The 22921-nt window shown below is 51.7% G+C and overlaps 1 protein-coding gene across 1 annotated transcript in view; it reads right to left on the minus strand.

Moving 5' to 3' along the window:
* Window positions 1-22921, minus strand: part of LOC100226816 (uncharacterized) — a 1189242-nt gene that overhangs the window by 420216 nt on the left and 746105 nt on the right. The window lies entirely within an intron of this gene.

Genomic DNA, 22921 nt, shown 5'->3' on the forward strand with positions numbered 1-22921 from the left:
CTCTCCCCCAGGAAGCTGGGCTGGCACAGAGCCTGCCTTGGCACTTTGCTGTTGCCAACATCCCAGCAGGACATCGGCCCACACATCCTCTGCTGAAATCCTCGGCCTGGCCACCCTCCTTTGGCAGCTCCAGCACCGGGGACAGCCCTTGCTGCCACTGCTGCAGCTTCAGCGCTCTCTGGGCCTGCCCTGCCACAGCTGCTGGGCAAGAGCACGGGACAATTCCACTCTGGCTCTCACTTACACTCACACACTGCCCTGCCTGCCATGGCATTGATGGAAAATACACCAGCTCATAGACTTTAACATTGTTAACCTTTCATTTCTCTACTCAGGCTTGCTTTGCCTTGGCCCTGGGGAAAGAAATGTTAAAGGTTTTGTTAAGGGATGTTGCACCACTCAATGGAGATGAGTTTAACATCTCAACACACTGGGAATGGCCCAAAAGATACCCACAAAGATAACACCCAGCAGCAAAACATCAACCCCAGCAGCAAACAGCAACCAACACCTACCCCAGACACTGCCAGGGCTGCAGACACCTGGTCTGCAAAAGGCTGAGAAGGAAATCCAGCACTTCCCACCTCATTAACAGCAGAAGCGAAGAAATCCGGGTCCAATAGGAAACCAAATACTAAAAACTGCACAACTTGAAACTTTGGAACATTAAACCAGTGGATTTAGACTTGTTCTGACTGTATCAAGTTTGGGAAAAATCTAATAAAAGCCACGGAGCTTTTACTCCGATAGTATTTTATTTATTATATACTCCAATATATTTTACTGATACTTTCGTTGTCATGGAACGATTTTCTCTGCACACCCGGGCTATGTGGGCATGGAATGATTTCTGTTGCACATTCTGGCCAGAATCAAGGAATGCCTTGACTCTAACAATAAACATATTGTTGGAGTTTTTCTTTTTCCTGCAGTTTCAGTGCTAAGTTTAGAGCATTAGACTATTTTTAAATTACTCCTACTTCTATATTGCCTGTTAGGTTTGGGTAAGGGATGAGAGAATGAGTTTTTACTTAGAGGAGAATTGGAAAACTTTCATTGACTTGGAAATTTTTTGTGTATGTTTGTGTGTGTCTCTTAGAGATAGAAAAATTTTGGTCTGGGTTTTTCGACGTTCACTTTTAGGCAATATTTTGTGAAGCTAGAAGAGATTTAAAGGTGACCCTTTAACTCATACATAGAAGATTTGAAGGAAAAGAAAATAAATAGAAGATTTGAAAGAAAAAAAAAAAAAGAAAAAACAGCAGGTTGGGGGGGGGGGCACATGTGAGGCTGCTGAAGCTGCTCTGGAAGAGAAGCTGCATTCCAGGCACCCAGGAGGAGCTTTAGAAATGCAAATCAGCACTGCTGGGGCAGAGTGGGGACAATGTACCTGGCTCTTCTTGCCTGGGGCAGGAATTGGCTGATTCCCTCTGCCCCTCACCCCAAGCTCTGCCTGCTTGCACAGATGGAATCTGCAGGGCTGAAGGCAGAGCCCATGGTGAGGATCTGACTCTGAAACAGAAATGGCTGAGGCTGCAAAGGGAAACAGCAAATGGAGAATGTTGTGAAAACTTCGCTAAAATAAGGGGGGATCATCCCCCTGCCCACTCCAACATCTGCTGCCACTGTCTGTGCTGTACAGGGTGTATCAGAGCACTGGGGCTTTTGCTAGAACAAGTCCAGGGAAATCAGTTGGAATTCAAGTATTTGATTATGTATTTAGAAAAATGTGGTATATTGATGCAGCCCCAGCTTGAGGGAGCACCCAAAAATGGGGAAAAGATGAAGGGCCACCAGAACAAATCCTACAACACCACGGACCAGCCCCTGGGAACCCAAACCAATTCATATCAGGAGACAGAACCCATTTATAATTTCAATGGCATCATTAGATTACAAGCTGTCCTCAAAAGAGAAGCAACTAGACAGCTCCAGCTCCTGACCTTCCTGCTGACCAATTCGCTGAAAGAGGAACACAACATTTCACCACGGGATAAGATCAGATTATCTGTGAGGCTGCGGACTACAACCATGGCAGAGAGCGCACGGCAAATGCCCCACGGCCTCTCCCCCTGCTCGGCAATAAAGTCACTTTTACAGGACTCCTCGCTCTCCTCCGGCCACAGAAACCTCCGGCGACGGGAATTTCCCCGCACGCTCCCGGCCGCGGGGCAGCCCCCTCGGTCCTACCCACAGCAGCCGGGCCGAGCCAGCGCTGCTCCGGCAGCGGCTCCTGTCCAGGCCCCGGCGGGAAGGAGACCGCGGGCAGCCGCTCCCGCCGCGCCCTCAGCCCGGGGCCGGCACGGGCCGGACACGGCACCACCGACCCGCCGCAGCCCCCTGCCGCCCCCTCCGCCCGCAGCCAGCCCCGAGCCCCCGCAGAACCCAGCGTGGCTCCCACCTGCGCCGGGGCCGCCTCCGAGCTCCGCCGACGCCGCCTCACCGCGCTCCGGCCGCTGCCGCCGCTCCCGGGCCCGCACAGACGCTCCTGGCACCAATGGCGCCGCTGCCCGCCCACGGCCGCCCTCAGCCCGCCGCCGGGGCCGTGCTGCGCCCCGCTCCCACCAATCAGCGCGCCGCAACCACGACTGACGGCACCAGCGGCCAATGGCAGCGAGCTGGGGGCGGGCTCTGCGCACGGCCCAGACTCGCCCCGCGCTCTCAGGGCCCCCCGCGCTGCGTGAGGGCAAAGCCGGAGATGAGCAACAGCCCCGGGACGGGCCCGGGCCCGAGGCGGGATTGAGCTGCCCACACAAACAAACTTCTTCGCACCTCCCGCCACGGCTTTCCCGGCCCTGCGCCTTCCGTGCCTCCGGCTCTGCGGGAAGCCCGGGAGCCTCCCTTCTCCTGCCCCTCATTAGTGCATCAGTGCTTCGCTTTGATTTCCCCCAAAAAGGGAAACCTGCCCAAAGCCCTGTGGGCGAGTGGGGGAGGGGAGAGATTTCTGGCAGAAAACTCCCAAGACTCAGAGCAGGATAAGGAGAAGTCAGTGCAGAGCCTTAAATGCAGCTTTCCCCACGCCTCCCTGCTCCCAGCTGCACCTCCTCCCCCGGCAGGGCAGGAGACAGGGAATGGGGCCGTGCTCAGCTCATCCCCCGCGGCTTCTCCCTCTGCTCAGGGACAGGAGTCGTTCCCTGCTGCACCCTGCGCTCTCTCCCAGCCGAGACTTCTCCAGGAACTTCTCCGAGCCGAGTCCATGCCCTGGGGCACAGCCCCCTCCAAGTGCTGCAGCGTGGGTCACTGTGCCACGGGCTCGGTCCTGCCAGGCCAGGCTGCTCCAGCGGGGCCCCTCTGCCCGCGGGGTCACAGCCTCCTCTCAGGCATCCCCGAGCTCCAGCCTGGCTCCTCCAGGGGCTGCAGGGGGATCTCTGCATCCCCACGGAGCTGCAGGGGGATCTCTGCATCCCCACGGAGCTGCAGGGGGATCTCTGCATCCCCATCGAACTGCAGGGGGATCTCTGCATCCCCACGGACCTGCAGGGGGATCTGTGCAGCCCCATTATAATATAAATTGTGGAATAATTCGTGATTATGTAAAATATACATGAAGTCAGTTGTGCTAGTAGAAAAGGATTCTTAAAGTTTTAAAAGACCTGAAGACCCAGCCGGGAAAGTCTTGAAACCACAGATGACAGAGAAAGAAAGACCTAATTTACAATTGAAAAAACGTGTCTCCCTGCAGAGATGGGCACTTTCCGGGGATACTCCACCAGACGCCCAAGGTGAAAAAAGCACATATGTTAGTTTGAATAGTAGTGCTGTATTAACATTTTAATAGTATGGTAAATGTAGTTTTGTATTTAAAATGAAGGTTTAGTAGTTAAAATAAAAACTGTATATATGGGTTTTCTTTTAAGGAATGACATACTCGCTTTGACATAACCCTCACAAAATACCTAAATCTTCCAGGGAAGAAGAATTTATGGTTTTCTTCTCAGAAGAAGCTAATTTCTTCAGGTCTTGCTCAGACTCGAAGACGCCATGGGGATTAAAGGAAACAGTGGGCATATAACAGACAGAGTTTCTTTTTTTAAATAGAATGTATGCATAACCATGAAGGATATATGAATATGCAATAGTGTAGTTTTAGGGGTGATTCCTTTGTTCACAAGGTATGCTTGTTGTGGCTTAAGTGCCCGAGAGCATCTGGACATCCTTAAGTCTTTGGTTTTTATTGTCTTGTAATTGTCCTAACTCTAAATTTTTATTACTCTAATTGTATTACTATTTTAATAACTATGTTATTATTATTAAAATTTTAAAAGCCAAGTGATTGGCGTTTTTCACATTTATGGTCGCAAAAGATGGTTTCTAACACCTCTCTGCCGGGCCTTGGGAGAGTCAGGGTGAGGAAGACGGGTCCTGCCCTATTTAGGCAGCCTCGCTCTGTTCCCCTGGTGTGGGACCCACAGATGGAGGTTATGATCTGATGGACAGCATGGACATAGCAATGGACATTATGATCTGATGCACATATGAGGGACATAGTAAAAGGTATCTTCTTGTTGTATGTGAGAGTGAGTGAAAAATAAAAGTGAGTAAATGTAGATGAATGGGAGGATATGTAATGTAGATTGTTTATTTTGAGCTTTATTTCCTTGGAGGGAGGTGTATTGTATTAAATGGTATTGTGAGGAAAAGGATTTTTTTACGTGGGTAGTTGAAAGAAGGTGGTGTTCAGGTTATTAGAGAAAGTGGGAAACAGAGGCATGGAGAGAAGATTTTGAAAAACGGGACAGAAAACGCGTAAAAAATAAGAAAACAGGTAAAGAAAAGGGAGGGGAGCAAGAGGGAAAAAGAGAAAAACAAAAGGAGTGAGAAATCAATCACAGGGATTTTGGAGGATCCCACAAGCACTGCTGAACAATTAGGGCAATTTTTAGGTTCGAACATTTATACTTGGGAAGAAATACCATTGATAATACAGATACTATTTTCTCTGGAAGAAAGGGAAATGATCAGAATTGCAGGCATAAAAGCCTGGAGTAAAGAAAATCCACAGCCCCCCCCTGGGGAGGGCAAAATGCCACCTGCACCTCCTGAGTGGGGTCAAAATTATGAGGAGGGGAGAAAACATATGAATGAGCATTGTAATTTGATTGTTGGGGAAATAGGGGGAGCAGCATCTCGAGGGCAAAGTGCTGAGGGACTTTTGGGGCACAGCAGGGGAGGGGGGAGGCTCCGGCTGAGTGGTTGGACAGACTTGGGAGAAATAGGAGGCAGTGTTCCAGAGTGGATCCTGAGACTGATGTGAGAAAAGCTTTGTAAAGGATTAACTTTGTGCTTGGCCAGATAATGGAAAAAATTGAAGATCGGCATGACAAATTATTAGATGATTTATTAAAGGAGGCTCAGAAAGTCTGTGGCCAAAGCCAAACTAAAAGCAAAGATTGTGGCAGTCACCATGAGAGGAAAAAATTGCAAGAAAACAATAAAAACCCCACAGGCACTACTCCTAGATATGATGGTGGTAGAGACAGGGGAACAGGAAAGAATAAAATCCCAATGCAATCAAAGTTTCAGGAACATTCCAGGAACATCTGCTTTTACTGTCAGGGCAAAGCACATTATAAAATAGACTGTCCTAAGAGGGTAACAGATCTGAGAATTTTTAAAGAGATGGGCACCGAGGAAGAATAGGGGTGTCCGAGGCTCTTCCCCCTCCCTCTTCAAAGGGGGAAATCAGAAAAATACTCGGATTATTGGGATATTGTAGATTGTAGATTGAAGGATGTACACAGGCAGTAAAATTTTTGTATGAATAAACTGACAGAGGAGATGATATAAAATGGAGCAAAGAAGATGGTGAAAAACTAAGAAAACTGAAGTTAAAACTAGCCCCAATATCAACTTTAAGCTTACCTTCACTAGCAAAACCCTTTCATCTCTACGGAAATGAAGAAAAGGGGGTAGCTCATAGGGTTTTGTTTCAGGAGTGGGGAGGAGTAAAGAGACCCGTGGCTTATTTATCAAAGATGTTAGATCCAGTAAATCAAGGCTGGCCAGTGTGTGTTCAAGCTATAGCAGCTACTGCAATCCTGGTGGAGAAAAGTCATAAACTGACTTTTGGAGGTAAATCAATTGTGTGCACACCTCATGCAGTATGAAATTTCTTCCGATTTGCATTGTGATTTTTATCTTGAAATACGTAACTTACTGTACTCTAGGACTGAGAAACTAGTTTACAGCTGTGACATAGCAAAACCTGCCATTAATTTATTTTGAGTTGATGCAAGCTGTTCACTCAAGTGGTTCTCAGTGTGTAAAGTTAAACTAAAGGTAACACCAGCTGCTTGGTAGGTCAATGAGAAACATTTTTTCTTCCAGCCAGTCCTTTTTCATGAACCCAAATGTGTTTTGCTTTCTTCGTTTTTTTGGTTTGTTTGTTTGTTATTTTTTCTGGAAGTGCTGGCTACTTGCAGTGTATTTAGAACAGCAATTAAAGTTGTGCATACAAAACACTTGTAAAAAAATAGGGCTCATTTTTTCCCAGACTGGGAGGTGGCTACATATAGGAAAGGGAACCTATAAAGCGAGGTGAAGAAAAAAAGTTTCAGTATCTTCCAATGTGAACTGTTAATTTGTTACTTTCAGCATCACAGTGGGTGTGTGACACACTCATATGAAAAAGATGGTGAGGGAGATCTCTGCTTACTATAGTTTCCTATTTCTTGAATGAGTTAGAGAGCTGTGAGGAAGTTTTGGGCTCCCTGTGTGGATTACCCAGGCCTGCAGGGAGGGCTTGGCCATGATTCCCTCTGTGCTGCAGGCAGCCCTGCAGCGTGGCAGCAGTGGCTTCTTGCCTCTGGTGAGTTTGCAGGCAGGTGCTCCAGCACTGCAGTGCTCAGGGGCAGTTTCCTATTATGACATTAAGGCTTGAATTCAGGAGCGCCTCTTCCCACCCAGTTATTGTTTGTACCTTAGGAACCTCTTTAGAGAGTGTTTCCTGGCAGTCAAAAAGAGAGTATTGCAGAGAAAAATTCCTCACTTGCTGTCCTCCCCCTGCCCTCAACTCTATTCATATTTTGTCCATTCCCTCTTCAAAATACAGATTTGTAAAACTCATGCTCTGTGTCCTCAGATGGCCTTCCCAAATCAAACCTTGGCTTCTTTGCAGATTGTATTGCTCTAAGTAGCATTGCCTTAAATTTGTTTTGGTGCAGGCAGGGTCACTTTGGAAGTCAGTTGTTGTTTACTTTGTTCCTGCAACCTTTTCAAGCTTGTGAATGGAAAAATCGTGATAGCAAACCAAGTCTTTAATTTTGCACTGTCAGCTGTGAGTGGCTGGTAGCCTTGGTGGAGGGTGCTATGATCTACACTCCTGCTGAACACGCATAACAAAAGTAATTTACTTTGTAAGGAAGGTGAAAAAGGGGGGAGAGGTGATTGGCAGACTCACCTCTCCAGGAGGTAGAATTAATGTTAGAAAGTGGACTGATATTGGAATGTGGATGTTGAAATGTGAAGAGAGAAAAAGAAAGAGATAGAAAGGGAGAGAGAGAGAGAGAAAGAGAGCGAAGGGGAGAGCGAAATACACCCCCAAGGTCCCCTCAGCCACAGCTATCTGTAAGTTCTCCCCCATTCCTGCTAGGCAGAGTGACAACAAGGAGGGGGGGAAGTGGGGAAGGACAGAGTTAAACCCAAGGCTGTGAAAAAGAGGGAGAGCGGGACCACCAATAGAGATAAGATCAAAGCAGAGATAGTGACTTTCACAAAGTGGTTTATTTTTTTAAACAAGACTTCTTTTTTTCTTTCTAATTTTTGTTGTTAAGAAGAGGAGGCTTTTGTTCTGAAGAATGAGTCTGTAAGACTATAACAGTTAGATGTTACCCAAAAAGTAAAAAGCAAGAGATGTGACACATCTCATGTTAAAATTGGCCTGGTCTTTTTTATTTAACTAATTATAGCTCACAGGAAGAAGAATTGGTCTCTGCAGCTATTAACACAGCTGGATACAAGAAGAAGAGGCAGATGTAGAAAAAGCTTTTAGTTAAACCCAGAAAGTTTTAAAGAAAACTAATGGTAAAAGTTAATGCAGTATTGTTTTTCTTTTAACACTGTGCTATTAAGAAATCCTTTCCAGGTACCACTGAAGCAGGAATCCAAACCACGGAAAGAGGGTGAATTTATGCCAGCAAAACCAAAGGACTTGTGAAGAAACTTGAGGAATGGACTATCACATCTAAACCGGGTGATACCAAATTGACTTCCAACCAGGACTGGGTGGTAATGGTTTGGGAAGACCCAAATGATCCAAGGCAGGTACAAAGAATAACACCTCACTGAGAAATAAGGCAAAGCTTGCATCACTGGTTCTAAGCCCTGCCTGAATAAACCCTGAGACGCCTCCGACACCTCCTTGGCAGAGGAACACTGCCACTTCAAACAGGAGGATCGGGAGTGTTTCAGTCAAAGAGTTCTTATAGCCTGGCCTTAGCCTGTGGCTTGTACAGGGAAGAAGGGAAATTGCCATCAGTACTGTACTGTATACTTTATGTGATTCATCCCAAGGTGTTCCAAACTGGACACGCTAGCTGGGTTACAAGTGAATGTTCAAATTATGGGAATAATTGGTGTTGTAGCTCACAAAATCTATGTTCTTGTTGCAAGAGGTATCGATTACAGTGGATGAGGCACTGTCATCATACTGGGAGAGACTGGGAGTCATAGGGATCATACTGGTCGTTACTGGGGTCATGTTGGCATTGACAGGGAGCAGCTGGGATCACACTGGGGGGCACTGGCATCATACTGGGAGTGACTGGGATCATACTGGGATTACAGTGGGTGCCAAGGGACCCTGACTGGGGGTTACTGGGAGCTGCCAGGCCCATGCTGGGAGCCAAATGCACACACCCTGAGAGCAACTGGGAGCAGCTGGGAATGACAGGAGTCATGCAGGTGACAACTGGGATGTACTGGCAGTGACTGGGATAAAACTGGGGACAGCTGAACCATGCTGAGGTAACTGGGAGTGCCTGGCAAAGACTCTGGGAATGTTCCAGGCAACTGGGATGTACTGGGAGTACCTAAGAACATGCAGGTGGTGACTGGGACCACACTGGGAGCCACTGGGAATGTGCTGGGGGCAACTGGGACCATGCTGGGGGCAAGTGTGAGTGACTGGGGCCCTGCTGGGGCAGACTGGGATCATACTGGACTCATATTGGGATCATACTGGGAGTGACTGGGACTACACTAGGAGCAACTGGGAGAAGTGGGAACACACTGGAGAAAAGTGGGAGCAACTGGGACTTGCTGAGGGCAAATAGCGTCATAATGGGGAATGACTGAGAATGACTGGGCTCATACTGGGAGAAACAGGGATCCTGCAGGGAGTGAGGGGAAGCGACCAGGGTGATACTGGGACTGACTGGGCTCATCCTGGGAGTGCCCAGGAAACTGGAAGCACATAGGGGTAGGAACTGGGCACCTGCTAGGAGCAGCCCCTGGCGGTCCCGGTACCCCCGAACCCCTTTCCCGGCCATGCCGCCCCTCCAGCCCCAGCACCCCCATTGCCGGGTGCCGGCACTGCCAGGGGTCCCCCCTCTCGGGGTCCCCGCTGGGGCTCCTGGGGCTCTCCTCTCTCTGCGCTCCCGCCCAGGGAAGCCGCGGCTCTCCCGGGGCTCCCCAAATCCGGGGTCCCCCCGCCGCTCCCGCCGCTCCCGCGCGGTCCCCACGCGGCCCCGGCAGAGCTCGGAGGGCCCGGCCGGGAAGCCCAACCCGCACCGCGGGGGGACCCGCATCCCCCCGGCCCCGCCGGGGCTCTGCCGCCACCCGCACCGGGACCCCCCAAAAACACCTCCCGGGGACCCCCGATGTCCCCCCGAGGGCAGCTGCGGCTCGGCCTTGGAGCCCCGCCAGCTCCAAACATCCCCACAAAAACCCCAAACCCAGGGAGCCCCGGGATATTTGGGGCCAGCTCCCCCTGCCCGGGCACCTGCGGGATGGGGGCGACGCTCCCGGGGTGCTGCGAGTTCAGGCGGAGCCGGAGCCCCGCGGTTCATCCTCCCCGCTCCTCCTGCTGCTCCCGCTGCCGCTCCGCCTCTTCCTCCCTCCTCCTCCTCCTCCCCGCAGCCGCGGGAGGGGCGGGGATGGAGCCGGGACAGGTCGGAACGCAGAGAGGGGTGGGGGGATGCCAGGAGTGACTGGGCTGTACTGGGATCATACTGGGAGCAGCTCCTGGGTGACTGATCCTACTGGGATCATACTGGGATCATACTGGGAGTGAGGAGGAGCAGCGCGGTGGCTCCAGCGCTGGGGCTGGGGGCGCTCCTGGCGGGCGAGGGGGAAGTGGGACCCCGGCACCGGGACCCTGAATCGCCATTGCCGGCACCGGGACCCCCCCTGCTCCCCTTATCCTGCACAGGGACCCCCCTGAATCCCCCATTTCCGGACATCAGGGCCCTCTGCTCCCCTTTTCCCTGCTCCCAGCCTCTAGATTTCCCGTGTGCCTGATCCTGGAACACCTTGGACCCCCATTCCTGCCTTTCCCAGCCCCCAGCCCCACCTTTGTGCAAAACCAGAGACCCTCTGAACTCCCCCTTCCCGAACATCCCGGGTGTCCCCACCCTGGTACCCCTTTTTGGGAAACCCTGGACTCCCCTTTCCTGGGCTCAAGGACCCCTGGAACTCCCTTCTACCTCTCCATCCCTGCCCCCCCATTTCCGTGACCCTGAGACCCCCCCTGCGCCCCCATTCCTGAGAACCAAGACACCCTTTTACCCCTTTGCCCGGCACTGAGACCCCCCTGCACCGCCTTATCCGGCACCAACTCAACATGTTCCCAGCCCCCGCCTCTCCCAACCCCCAGCCCCACCCTTTTCCCTACCTGGGACCCCTGGGCCCCCATTCCTGCCTTTCCCAGCCCCTAGCCCCTCCTTTCCTCATGTTCAGGAGCCCTGGCACCCCCTTTCCTGGGCACAGGATTCCCTGAACACCCCATCCCAGCTCTCCCAGTCCCTGCACCCCCTTTCCTTGGCTCTCAGCCCCTGAACCTCCTTCCCAGCTCTGCCATCTCTTCATGTCCCCCTTTTCCTTGGCCTGTGGCCCCCCCTGGAACCCCAAATTCTCAGCCCCCTCAGCTCCCCCAAATCTCCATGTCCCCCCAGTTCTCCACTCCCTGCAGTTCCTGGAAGTGGCGCTGTCAGAGCCCGGCCCGGGGGTCCACCAGTCCTTGTTTGGGGGGGACGTGGACGGGACCCCCTGCGAGCGCTGCGGCAGCGAGTGGGGCCGGATGGAGGCACAGACACCGGGGATGGGGGCGGGAGCTGAGCTGGGATATTGGGATAGCCAGAGCTGGGATATTGGGACAGCCAGAGCTGGGATATTGGGATAGCCAGAGCCAGGATACTGGGATAGCCAGGGCCAGGATACTGGGATAACCAGAGCTGGGATTTTGGGACAGCCAGAGCTGGGATATTGGGATAGCCAGAGCTGGGATATTGGGATACCCAGAGCTGGGATATTGGGATATCCAGACCCTGCTAAAGGACAGGAACTGGCCCGTGGCTGACAGTGACCTGGAGACGGGGCCGGTACAACCAGAGCAGGGGCAGTGGGGGGAGCCGGGGGCTGGGCTGGGATCTGTGGGAATGGAGGACTCTGAGGGGCTGGGATGGGATCGCTGGGGATGGGGGGGATCTGTGGGGCTGGGATGGGAATCCAGGGAGTTCCAAGGGGCTCCCTGGGGCTGGGACATGTCTCCATGGGTCTGTTCTCTCCTCGTTCCCAGGTCTCCACACAGTGCAGGGGGTTTCCAGCTGTGACCTCCTGTCCAACAGAGTGTCCATGGATCCCACCAGTACGGCTACGAGGGCTGGGATTTCATCTCCTTCGTGCTGTAATCCAGGAGCTTTGCAGTGTCCAACAGTGCCGTCTGGATATCCCAGAGGTGCTGGGAATCCAGAGGGATCATGGTGGAGCAGATGAAGCATTACCTGGGCCACACCTGTGTGGAAAGGCCCCCAAAATACATCAGATATGGTTGGGGGGCTCTGGAGCACAAAGGTGGGTGTAGGAGGGGAAGGGCAATTCCTATGGGAATGGGGGATTCAGAAATGGGGGACTTGGGAATGCAGGCATTGCCATGGAATTTCCATGGCCAGATCTCAGTCTCATCCCAGTCAGGTGAGAATTCCATGGATGGACCTACTCCCTAACCCACTGCCATGGGAATTCCATGGGGAAATGATTGGAATTGATGACCAATCCAATGAGAGCAGTGCAATGAGAAGTATTCCCTGCGGGGATTCCATGGGACATCGATCCCAATCCTTTGCCCAGGCCGGCTCTGCTGTGCCCGTGGCAGCACCAGGGGAGTGCCCTGTCCCTGCCCTGAGCCCAGCAGGAGCCTTTCCTTGGGTGTTCCGTGCCCTGCCCGGGGCAGGAGGGCACTGCCGGAGCGGCTTTGAGTGCCTCGGGCACCCGGCTGGGCTGCAGCCACTGCAGGGGCTCCTGGGGAATGTTCCAGAGCAGAGCTGAAAGCAAACAACAGTTTCTGGAGGGGATTCTGCCCCTGGGCCTGTGCTGGGAGCCCAAGGGCAACAGCCCAAAGTGCTGGGGCTCAGTGTCCCTCAGCCAGGCCGTGTTCCCTGGCTGTGCCCTGTCCCTGTGCCATGTCCCTGTCCCCTGTCCCTCAGCTGTGCCCTATCCCTCAGCTCTGTGGGGCCGGGGGTGGCAGCAGGACCCGGGGCAGCCCTGGGGGAGAACAACCCTGAGCCCCAGCTGGGCCAGTTCCCCCAGTTCCCCCCCAGGCCATTCTCAGCATGGGCCCTGTGGCTCCCAGTCACCCCCAGTATGGTCCCAGTCACTTCCAGTTACACTCAGTGTGATCCCAGTATCATCCCGGTCACTCCCAGTGTGATCCCAGTATGATCCCAGCATGTTCCCAGGTGTTCCCATTCACCCCTATAATAGTTCCAGGCACTCCCAGTATGGTTCCAGTCCTTCCCAGTATGATCCCAGTATGAACCCAGTCTTGTGCCCACATTGCTGTAGGGTTGAGAGGAAGCTGTTCCCTGTGATTCTTTGGGACTAGAAAGGCTTGTGCAATCAGAATTCCTCATGAAAGGAAAAATTGTGAGTCCGTGCAGCACAGCTGGACTGAGATTTCTTGTCCTGGGTGCACTGTTTGTACTTCTGGAACAACAAAGATTTCCTCTGGGCCATGGAGAGTGGCATCTATAACTAAAATGTCAAAAAAACCCCTTTTGGCCCATGCTTTCCTGTGGGAACACGATAAACATCCTTATTGTTAAAGTCAATAGACAGAGCAGTTACCAATTGGCACCGTGTTCCCATCTGTGTCACTCCATGGGTTGGATCCTCTCCATGTGGCCTGGGATCTCCTGGGATGATGCATGGTTGGGTCTGGATGGCTTTTGATTTGGTGCCTTTGCGTGGGGCCTGGCTGCGCTCCACTGGAAGTTTCCTGAACTTTGCTGGTAGTGCTGCTGGTTCTGGGGTCTTTGGTAGGTGTTTTGGGTAGGTGACCTGTCTGGACAGTCCTTTATAAAATGTGCAAATTCCCCACAGTGATAGCAGCAGGCCTGGTCTTTGGAAGTTACTGCTGCAACTGCACCAGAAACTCCTTCTGCAGTGCCCTTAGCAACGGCTTGGGCCACTGTGTTTTCAGAGGACAAATGCCGTGTACAGCTTTCCACCATTTGCTCTCTGGTGGGTTCTGTACCCAAGGGTAGGGCCTCAGAATTGTTTTACATTGTTCATTTGCATTCGATAAGGCAAGCTGGCACAACAGTTCTTTTCTTGCCTCTTGTGCTCTCTATCTGTTTTTCCAGAGCATCTTTAATTCTGTCTACAAACTTGATAAATATTTCATCTACTCCTTGTTTAATACTAGAGAAGTGTTGGGTAGGGGTAGAGTCATCTGGGGTAAGGAGCAAGGAGGTTTTTGCTGCAATAACCAAGTCTTGTAGTGCTGCCTTAAGTAAGGTGTTAGCTTGGTCACAGGGTTTCTGTAAATCCCTTTCTCCAGCCAGCTGTTGGACTGTAAAATCTGGCCTATTTCATTCTTGTGCATAGATGTCTGATAAAGTTTTGAATCATCTTTTCCAATACTTTTCCAATAGCATGTATTCTGCAGGGGAAAGAAGGCAGTGAGCAATGTTTTTAAGATTGCGAGGTACCAAAATATGTGCTGAAAAGGGAGCTTACAGGAAATTTCTAAAAATATGTGAACCCCTCCCATGTTCTTTGGCTATATTTCGTAGTTGTACCAGTTCTTTATTTGTGTTAGGTTCCCACGTTGTTTCAGTGGTCTCCCCTCTTTTCCCCTTTATATAAATTGCTGGGAAGGCAGAAATTCTCTGAGCCAGTTCCCAACCCCCTGCCCGAGTCGCTTCCATTTTGATTAGAGCCCATGGATCAATGTCCTCTATGTCACTATCAGACTCACTGTGCTCAGAGGAGGAGTGAGAGCGAGCAGGAGGTGCACTACGCTTTGTTGGGCGTGTTGGAGCGAGGGTTGGCAGGGGTGTGGGGGGCTGGACAGAGTGTGAGGGGGCAGCTGGCTGGGCTTGGCTAGAGGGAGGCAGCAGTGGAGCGGCAATGGCAGCGCCACTGTGGCACAGCCTGCGCAGGGCTGAGGTGCGTGGGGAAGTGGGGTGCCCCCGTGGGGGTCTCGGAGGTGCCGCTCGGGGGGCGCTGAGGGTGGGTGGGTGGGTGCAGCGCTTGGGGATGAGGGCAAGGGAGGAGCGGGGCAGAGGAGGCGGTGGGGCTGGGGGAGCTGCTGCCATCCCGGCGGGGCTGCGGCGGGCAGGCAGGCAGGGATGGGAGCGGGCTGGGGAGAGCCGCAGCGGGGCTGGGAGGCTGCAGGGCTGGGGGAGTCACGGGGGCTGCGCGGAGGTTTTGGGGTGAGGCAGGGCGTTCCCGATGGAAACCGACACAGGTACAGCCCAACACTGAGCGGGGCACGGGGCGCGCAGCGCGCCGCGTGTTGCGGGACCGGGGAGCGGAATCCGCGCTCGCCGCGTCCGAGGGGGAGCGAGGGATGGGTGGGCTCCACGGAGCCCGCGGGTGGGTGGGGTGGTACAATGTCTGTGTTCCCCGTCACAGGCACTGAGAGAGGAATGTTATCTGGCAAATTAGCATTTGAAGGGACAGTGTCTGTTGAGAAAGATAAGGGTGGAATTTCCTCAGCAGAAGGAAGCTGCAGAGAATTTGTCTTTTCGACTGCTTTAGTAATTGAGAGAAATAGAGGTAGAAACTCTGTTACAGAAAAGTTTTCATCAGTTTCGAAAGCGTATATTGTTGTCCCTACTGTGTCCCCAAAAGAATCTAAACTGATAGTATGTGTGTTAGTGTTTGGAAACTGGGAAATAATCTATTCTATAAATTTTTTTGAGTTAGTTTTTGAAATATTGCCTTTAGAGAAAGAAAAGCTGTTAGCAGACAAGATTTCTAGGATTTATAAATATAAGTCTCTCTCATTCTGGAATATTTTTAATTTACTAGATTTTGATCCCATTTCAGTATAGTTCTCTTCCCCCCCCCCCCATCCCCCCCACCAGTAAAAAGAAAAAAAAAAAAACAAAAAACAAAAAACAAAAAAGGACCCAAGATAAAAGTGTGCAAAAAGGCTGTTTTAAACCTACACTTCTTCAGCCGAATGTGGGTCAAGGAACTGCTGGGTGAGTGGTCTGCCGTCCAACTCCTGAAGATTTCATCCCAGATGGCGATATGGAGGTTCATCAGATGCCTCTTCAGATAACTTCTACAACGGAGGAGTTACCTTCAAGGGGCCATGGCCGCCCGAGGCAGTGACAATTCATGAGGAATGCTGCTCTCAGGGGTGCCAGGATGCCAGAACTCCGTTAGTGTAATGCAACCTGGGGTCCCAGGGGTCCGTCCAACCCCGGCTGCCATAGGTGTCCCTGATAGCACTGGGCTGATGGGCTCAGCCTGTCCAGGTCCCTCAGGCAGCCTCCCAGGCGCGGGCAAACTCAGCGAGCAGCTCTGGAGTGATTTCAGCTCTTTGGTGAATTCAGCTCTTAGTGATTTCAGCTCTTTGCTCGCTAACTGCCTCGACAGACACAGGGATGAGAGAGAGAGAAGGCTGTATGCGGTTCCACAGCCGTGTCTTTATTGGCAGCTCCTGTCAAAGGGACAGTGACAGCTCTTCTGCCAAACTGGGCAGAAATGGGTACAGGAGTGTTGGAAATTGTCCACTTGCCAGGGTCAGGGCGAATGTGAGCCATGGTCTTACAGAGAGATAACAAGGGTCCAAATGTGGAAGAGGGGCTTCTTTGGTCCAGTCATCATGACTCAGATTTCTTATCTTAAGTAACTGATCCCCAGTGAGGCCTTACAGGGCCTCTGACTGCTACAGATACAGAAAAACCAGATTGGTTAATTGAAATCCAAACACCATCACCAGTGACCAATTAAGAAATTGCCCTTTGGTAAACATTATGGAGATGCACATTCCACATGTGCACAACAACAGGTGCAGCAAGTGAAGATAAGAATTGTTTCTCATTCTTTTCTCTGAGCTTTCTCACAGCTTCCCAGGAAAATCCTGGGAGATCTCTCTCTCTGCTCATAGGATATGTGATTACCACAGGTCAGTTGTGACAATGCAGGTCCAAGGACACCACGGTGACACTACGGAACCTCATGGAACCAAGGGGCCAGGGTGACACTGTGCAGCCGCAGTGTCACAAAGGAGCCGCTGTGACACAGCGAGGGCACACGGAGTCCAGGGGCCATTGTGACACATCAGGGCTCTGTGGAACCACAAAGCCATTGTGACATTGCAAGTCCTCATGGAAGCACGGGGCCATTGTGACACTGCAGAAGCAAGGGGAACATTGTGACACTCCAGGGCCTGATGGAACCAAGGAGACCATTGTGACACTGTGGGGTCCATGGAACCAAGGGAACATGGAACAGGTCTGGCTGGCTGGGCCTCCTGGGGACCACCTGGCAGGTCTGGCTGACCCTGGCATGTTGAGGGATACTTCTCATCTGCCCCTGAAGCACTGGGGCTCTGGGCTTTCCTTCCTGTGGGAGAGAACTGTCCTTCTCCTCCAGGGGCCTGTGGCCAAAACCGGGATTTCTTCTCCAAATTTCCTTATATAAAAGCATTGTTCCCAGATGAAATCTGCCAGGAGAGACAGGTCTGACTGACTTGGCCACCTGGGAACCACCTCGCCTCTGTCTATGATACACTGGGACCATGTGCTTTTCTTTCTGAAGGGAAAAAACCCATCCATCTCAACCAGGCACCCATGGCCAAAACTGGGGATCTGCCTCCAGAATTCCCTATATCCAAGGATAGCTCCCAGACAGAACCTGCCAGGACTGACAAGTCTGGCTGGCCTTGGCTTCTGAGGGCTGGCACTCATCTGCCTCTGAAACACTGGGGCTCTGAGCTTTCCTTCCTAATCAAAAGAACTCTTCTTCCTGTCCAGGCACCCACAGCCAAAATTGAGATTCCACCTCCAAAATGCCCTGTGTCCAAGGACAGCCCCTAGACGAAAGGTACCAGGAGAGACAGGCCTGGCTGGCTTGGCCTAAGGGTGCCCACCTCTCATCTTCTTCCAGAACACTTTGACTTTGCACTTCTCTTTCCTATAGGAAAAAGCATTCATCCTGTCTAGGCGCCCATGGCCAAAACTGGAATTCCACCTCCAAAACTCCATACAGCCAAGGATCGCTCCCAAGTGAAATCAGCCAGGACAGACAGGTCTGGCTGCCCTTGGACCCTTGGGGGCTGCCTCTCACCTGCCTTGAAACACTTGGTTTCAGTGAGTTCCTTCCTACAGAAAAGAACCCTTCTTCTTACCTATGCAGTAATGGCCAAAACTGGGATTCCACCTCCCAAATTCCCTATATCCAAGGGTTGCTTTCAGACAAAAGCTACCAAGACAGAGAGGTCTGGCTGGCATAGGCCTCTGGTGGCCGCCTTTGATCTGCCCCTCAAACACTGGTATTCAGTCCATCTTTCCAGTGCAAAGAATCATCCTTCTCCTCTGGATGTCTATGTCTGAAATTGGGGATCCACCCCCAAAATTCTCTATATCCAAGGGTTCCTCCCAGCCAAAATCTGCCAGTGCCATCAAGCCTGGCTGGCCTTGGCCTCTGGTGGCTGCCCCTGCCACACTGGGGCTCGGTTCTTTCCTTCCCATGGAGATCACTGACACTGTGGGCACCTCATGGAACCAAGGGGATCATTGTGGCACCACTGGAGCCCATGGAACCAAGGGGCCATGGTGACACCGCGGGGCTTCATGGACCCAGAGACCATTATGACTCTGTGGGGCCTGATGGAACCATGGAGACCATTGGGACCCTTCAGGGCCTGGTGTCACCAAGGGGGCATTGTGACACCTCAGGGCCTCCTGGAAGCAAGGGACAATTGGGACACTGTGGGGCCCCATGGAAGTGAGGGAACATGGAACAGGTCTGGCTGGCTTGGCCTCCCAGGGGCCACCTGACAGGTCTGGCTGATCTTGGGATGCCAAGGGCTGCCTCTCATCAGCTCCTGGAGCACAGGGGGTCCGTGCTTTCCTTTCTATGGAACTTTTCCTCTTTTCAGATGCTCATTGCCAAAACTGATATTCTCCCTAAAAAATTCCTATATGCAAGGGTATGTCTCAGAACAAAATCTGGCAGCTCTGGTTGGCCTCTGGTGGTCACCTCTCATCCCTCCAGGAAACATTGGCGCTCTCTTCCTTCATTCCTCTGGAAAAGAACTGGCTTTCATGTCCAGGGCCCATGGCCAAAATTAGAAGTTGGCCTCCCAATTTCCATATATCCAAGGATTGCTCCCAGACAAAAGTAGCCAGGACAGACAGGTTAGGCTGGTCCTGTCCTCTGGTGTTTTTCTTAGACTCTGAGCTAAATGTTTTCATTTGAAAACACCTTGGAGAGGGCCCAGAGATCTCCCAAGGAGGGGTTCTGAGGCCTCAGGCACATGACCACTACATGTGGACAAAGGAGCTCTGTGCTCTGTGCCGCTGTGGTGGTTTTGCATCACAGAAGTGATGTCCTGAGAGAAGCTGCTAGCAGTTTCCTCCGTGTCTGACAAAAAAAAAACAATCAGTAATTAGCTTTGAGAGCTGACAATCTGCTAAACCACTAAGGAAACTGCAGACGCCTCTGTGCAGATCCAAGTTGAAGATGAGAAAGCCTGGCTGGGTCTCTCTCCCTTCTGGCCCCAGAGAGGTGCCAAGGCCGGCCCAGCCCCATCTCAGCCTTCTGGCCTGGCTGCTGAGATCCTGGCCCTGCCCCAGCGCGGCCCAGCCTGACACAGCCCCAGCGCAGCCGCTGCAGAAACCTCCATGGGAAAACAGCTCCAGCCGCAAGGACCGAGCCCGGCCGGGCTCACGGAACCATCTACAGCCCCGGGCAGATATTGACTCTGCCAGTGCTGCCATCCCCCCTCCAGTGAGAGAAAAGGACACAGGGCAGGCACACAGAGGAGCAACATGAACCCACTGAGGTCAGTGAAGAGGAAGTTGAGTCCCAGATGGGAGGGATGAGGAGATGCCCCCTTGATCTTGGGGCTGAAATCCTCTGGTAAAGCTATGGAGAAGGATGTCATTGATACATCAGATTCTCTTTTTCCCTATAATGCTTTGAAAAGTATGGGGAGATGACTTGTTCAGCAAAGGCCTCCATGCTAAAGCAAGCAAATATTGCAATAGCTGTGATCCCATGAGAAGTTTGAAAAGAAAGACTGATGAGGCCCTGAGCCCTCAGGGAGAGAACACATCTGTTCCCAGAGATGAAGATGATTTCAGAAATACGTGAAGTGAACCTTTGCTCTTAAACAGCTCATCTTGAAACCAATACCCAATAAGTTGACATGGCCCATAAACACAGCTGTGGGAAAAGCTGTGAAAAAATGGGAGGGACTTGGCAATTCCAGATTTTTATGGGCAACTGCTATTTGTGGAAGTGAAAAACCATGATATAACTTCTTTATTGTGGATAAGTCTCCAAACATTAACAAGAGGAACTTTTCTCCCTGTTAGCTGACAGAAAGTTTTACGTTTGGTCTCTTTACATTGTCAGTTTGTATGGAGAGGGGAAGTGTTCTGAAAGTTTTGTTCTGATTCTTTTTACTCTTCCTTTTAGTTACCGTTAATAAACTTTTCTTAACAAAACTTTTCTTTTAAAGTTCTGAGCCTACTTTGCCTTTCTCCTAATCGTATCTCAGAGCATTAAATGAGTAAGCGTATTCTAGTGAGTGCACTGGTAATTAAGCAACACTGAACCCACCACACTAATTAATGCATTGGCTGAGAAATCTCAAATTGATGAACCAAAACCACTACAGAAACTTCCTGATGAACTGCACGAGAGCAGAGGGAAATCTAGGCAGAGCCATGGTTTGTCAGAACTTGTTGATCCTAATGAGCCCCATGGTGCATTTGGAACTGAGCCCTGGAACCTCAGGGCCTGAGAGGAGATTGCACAAACCTTTCCAGGAGTCAAAGTCAAACGAAAAATACCCAAAGTGTCTCAAGGCATTAATGGGACCCACTGAGGTCCATCCCCACACAGGGTCCTCATAGACTCCTTGGAGGAGAGAACTGGAGGCCAGGATGGCACAAAAACCTCTCCGATGCACTCAGTGTGGAAAGGAGAATCCAAAGTACCTTAAAAACTTTGAGTATCTCAAAGCATTAATGAGCCGCACTGAGTGTTGTTCCTGACAAAGCCTCTCCAGGGACTAATTACAGCAAATAATTGGAGGCCATAATTGCAGAAGCCTCTCAGAGACTTCAAGGCAAAAGCCAAAGCCAAAGTCCTTTGAACAACCTGCAGTCCCTGGGAGCATGAAGGAGCCCCCAGGGCCATTCCTGACCAAGGCTCCCCAGGGACTCCTTCCAGCAGATCCTTGCGGCCACTGGGATGTGGGCTAGGGGGGGGATGTTGAGGGCAGGACCAGGGGGTGACAGTGCCCAGCCTGGCTGGGGCTGTGCCAGGAGGCCCCAGGGCCTCAGGACAAGGTGTCTCCTCCCAGCCCTTGGTGGCACAGACCCTGCTGTGCCCCAGGGCACCAAGACTTGGCTTCTCTTTGTCCCCACCTGTCATCAGTGCCTCCAGTTCTCTGCCCTGCCTGGGGCCTGGGGACACTTTCTCAGTCGTGTCCCTCAGTGGGACCCATTAAAAGTCCAAGAAACTTTGGAGTTGGATTCTGACTTGGAGTTCTGGAGAGGTTTCTGCAGCTCCCTCTCAGGGCCTGATGTTCAGGGCCTGAGCACAAAGCCCCAGTGGGTCATTAAAGTCCTTGTGCTGTGTCTGTGCTGCTGAGCTGGGCCGGGCTCCTGGCACAGAGGGTGATCCTGGCAACCAAGCAGAGCTTCAAAAGCACATTTCTCTCGTGAGCAGCTCTTCTCCCAGCCCAGCAGGGCTGGGGCACTGCCTGCAGCCAGCCCGGGCACAGCACAGAGGCACAGAGAGCTTCAATCAGTCAGGGCTGGGAAGGGGCTGAGAAGTGCCTGGGGCAGAATCACTGCCAGCCCTTGGCACAGGAACCTCTGGCTGCAGGACAATGCAGCTGCAGCTCCTGGAGTGATCTCCTAAAGCTGGAACATCCCAATGCCCACAGACCCTGTGAGTGCATTCTCTGCTCATCTCCTGTGCAGAGCAGCCAGGGGTGCCCAGGGCTGTCCTGCAGAGCAGGGTCCTGCAGCCCAGGGCGCTGTGCTGGGCCAGGGACTCTGCTGCCTGCCAGGGACAGCTCTCAGCCGGCCCTGGAGCTGCTCCCAGCGCTGGCCAGGAGCTGTGGGGGGAAGGAGCCACCCTGAGCAGGGCAGGTGCTGCTGCTGAGAGGGGCTGGGTGGGGCAGGGCTGCTCCCAGCTCCAGACCAGCCTGGGCACAGCTCCGGAGGGCACTTCCCAAAGAAGGTAAGCCTGGGATTGCTGTAAAGGTCAGGAGCTTCCCTGAGAGTGTTTTCAATTTCCTGCTTGGAGCAGGATGGGAAAGCTGGGGTGATGACAATAAGATTTTTGCTTTTCATATATTTGTAGCTCTGTAAATTACTATGATATAATTATAAATCTATAATCCTTAGTTGACACTATTAAACTCTTATTTAACTCTATAAAATTTCTATTAGTACTCATATTACTGCAATCCTTGATTGACTTAAGTATCTCTTAGTTTTTCAAACAATATGCTGTCTAAATATATTCCTGAATTACTGGATAGTCTTATTTTCAGGAAGCGGACATTATAATCAGGAAGAAGAACATTTTCATTTTTGACCACAATGTGAGCAGTCATAACAAAAACGTACAAAAAAGCCCTTGGAATTACTCCAATGGTTTGAGCCGGGGGTGTGTAACTGGGGTAACTGAATCTCCTGTTGGATGTTCCTGTTAAATATCCTAATTATCAACCTTAATGAATTGCTGAAATCAGGGGCTGGGCATGTTCCATCCCCACTGGGACACCTGAAAGCTTCCAATAAAGGTCTGGTTTTGACTTTATTCTTCCACCACTGTTGCAAGGGACTTTTTCTCTTTTGATTATAGACAACATTGGGATGAGAGAAGCAGAACAGGAATTGTAATCCCAGAATGACAGAACATTCTGAGCAGAAAGAGAAATACAGGATCATCAAAGGAATGTTTGAACATTTACAGAGACTCCAAAACTGTGACTTTGGGTGGTCAGTCTCTCTGCTGGGAGCCTCCCAAAGGGCCTTCAGCCACTCCTCATCCCTGGACAGCAGCAGTGTCACCTTTGCAGAGCCCAGCTCCTAAATATCCAGGATTGTCCCTCTGCCACATTGCCACAAACCCAGGGCAGCAGGGCAGGGATGGCTCCTCGAGAGCCCCCACGCACAGGCCTGGCTGCTCCTGGCACACTCAGCCAGCACAACTGGAGCTCAGGCAGGGACCTGGGTGAAGGTTTTCCCAGAGCAGGAACAAGGGTGGGTGA

The sequence above is a fragment of the Taeniopygia guttata genome, chromosome 30 (assembly GCF_048771995.1).
Source record: "Taeniopygia guttata chromosome 30, bTaeGut7.mat, whole genome shotgun sequence".
Classification (NCBI taxonomy): domain Eukaryota; kingdom Metazoa; phylum Chordata; class Aves; order Passeriformes; family Estrildidae; genus Taeniopygia; species Taeniopygia guttata.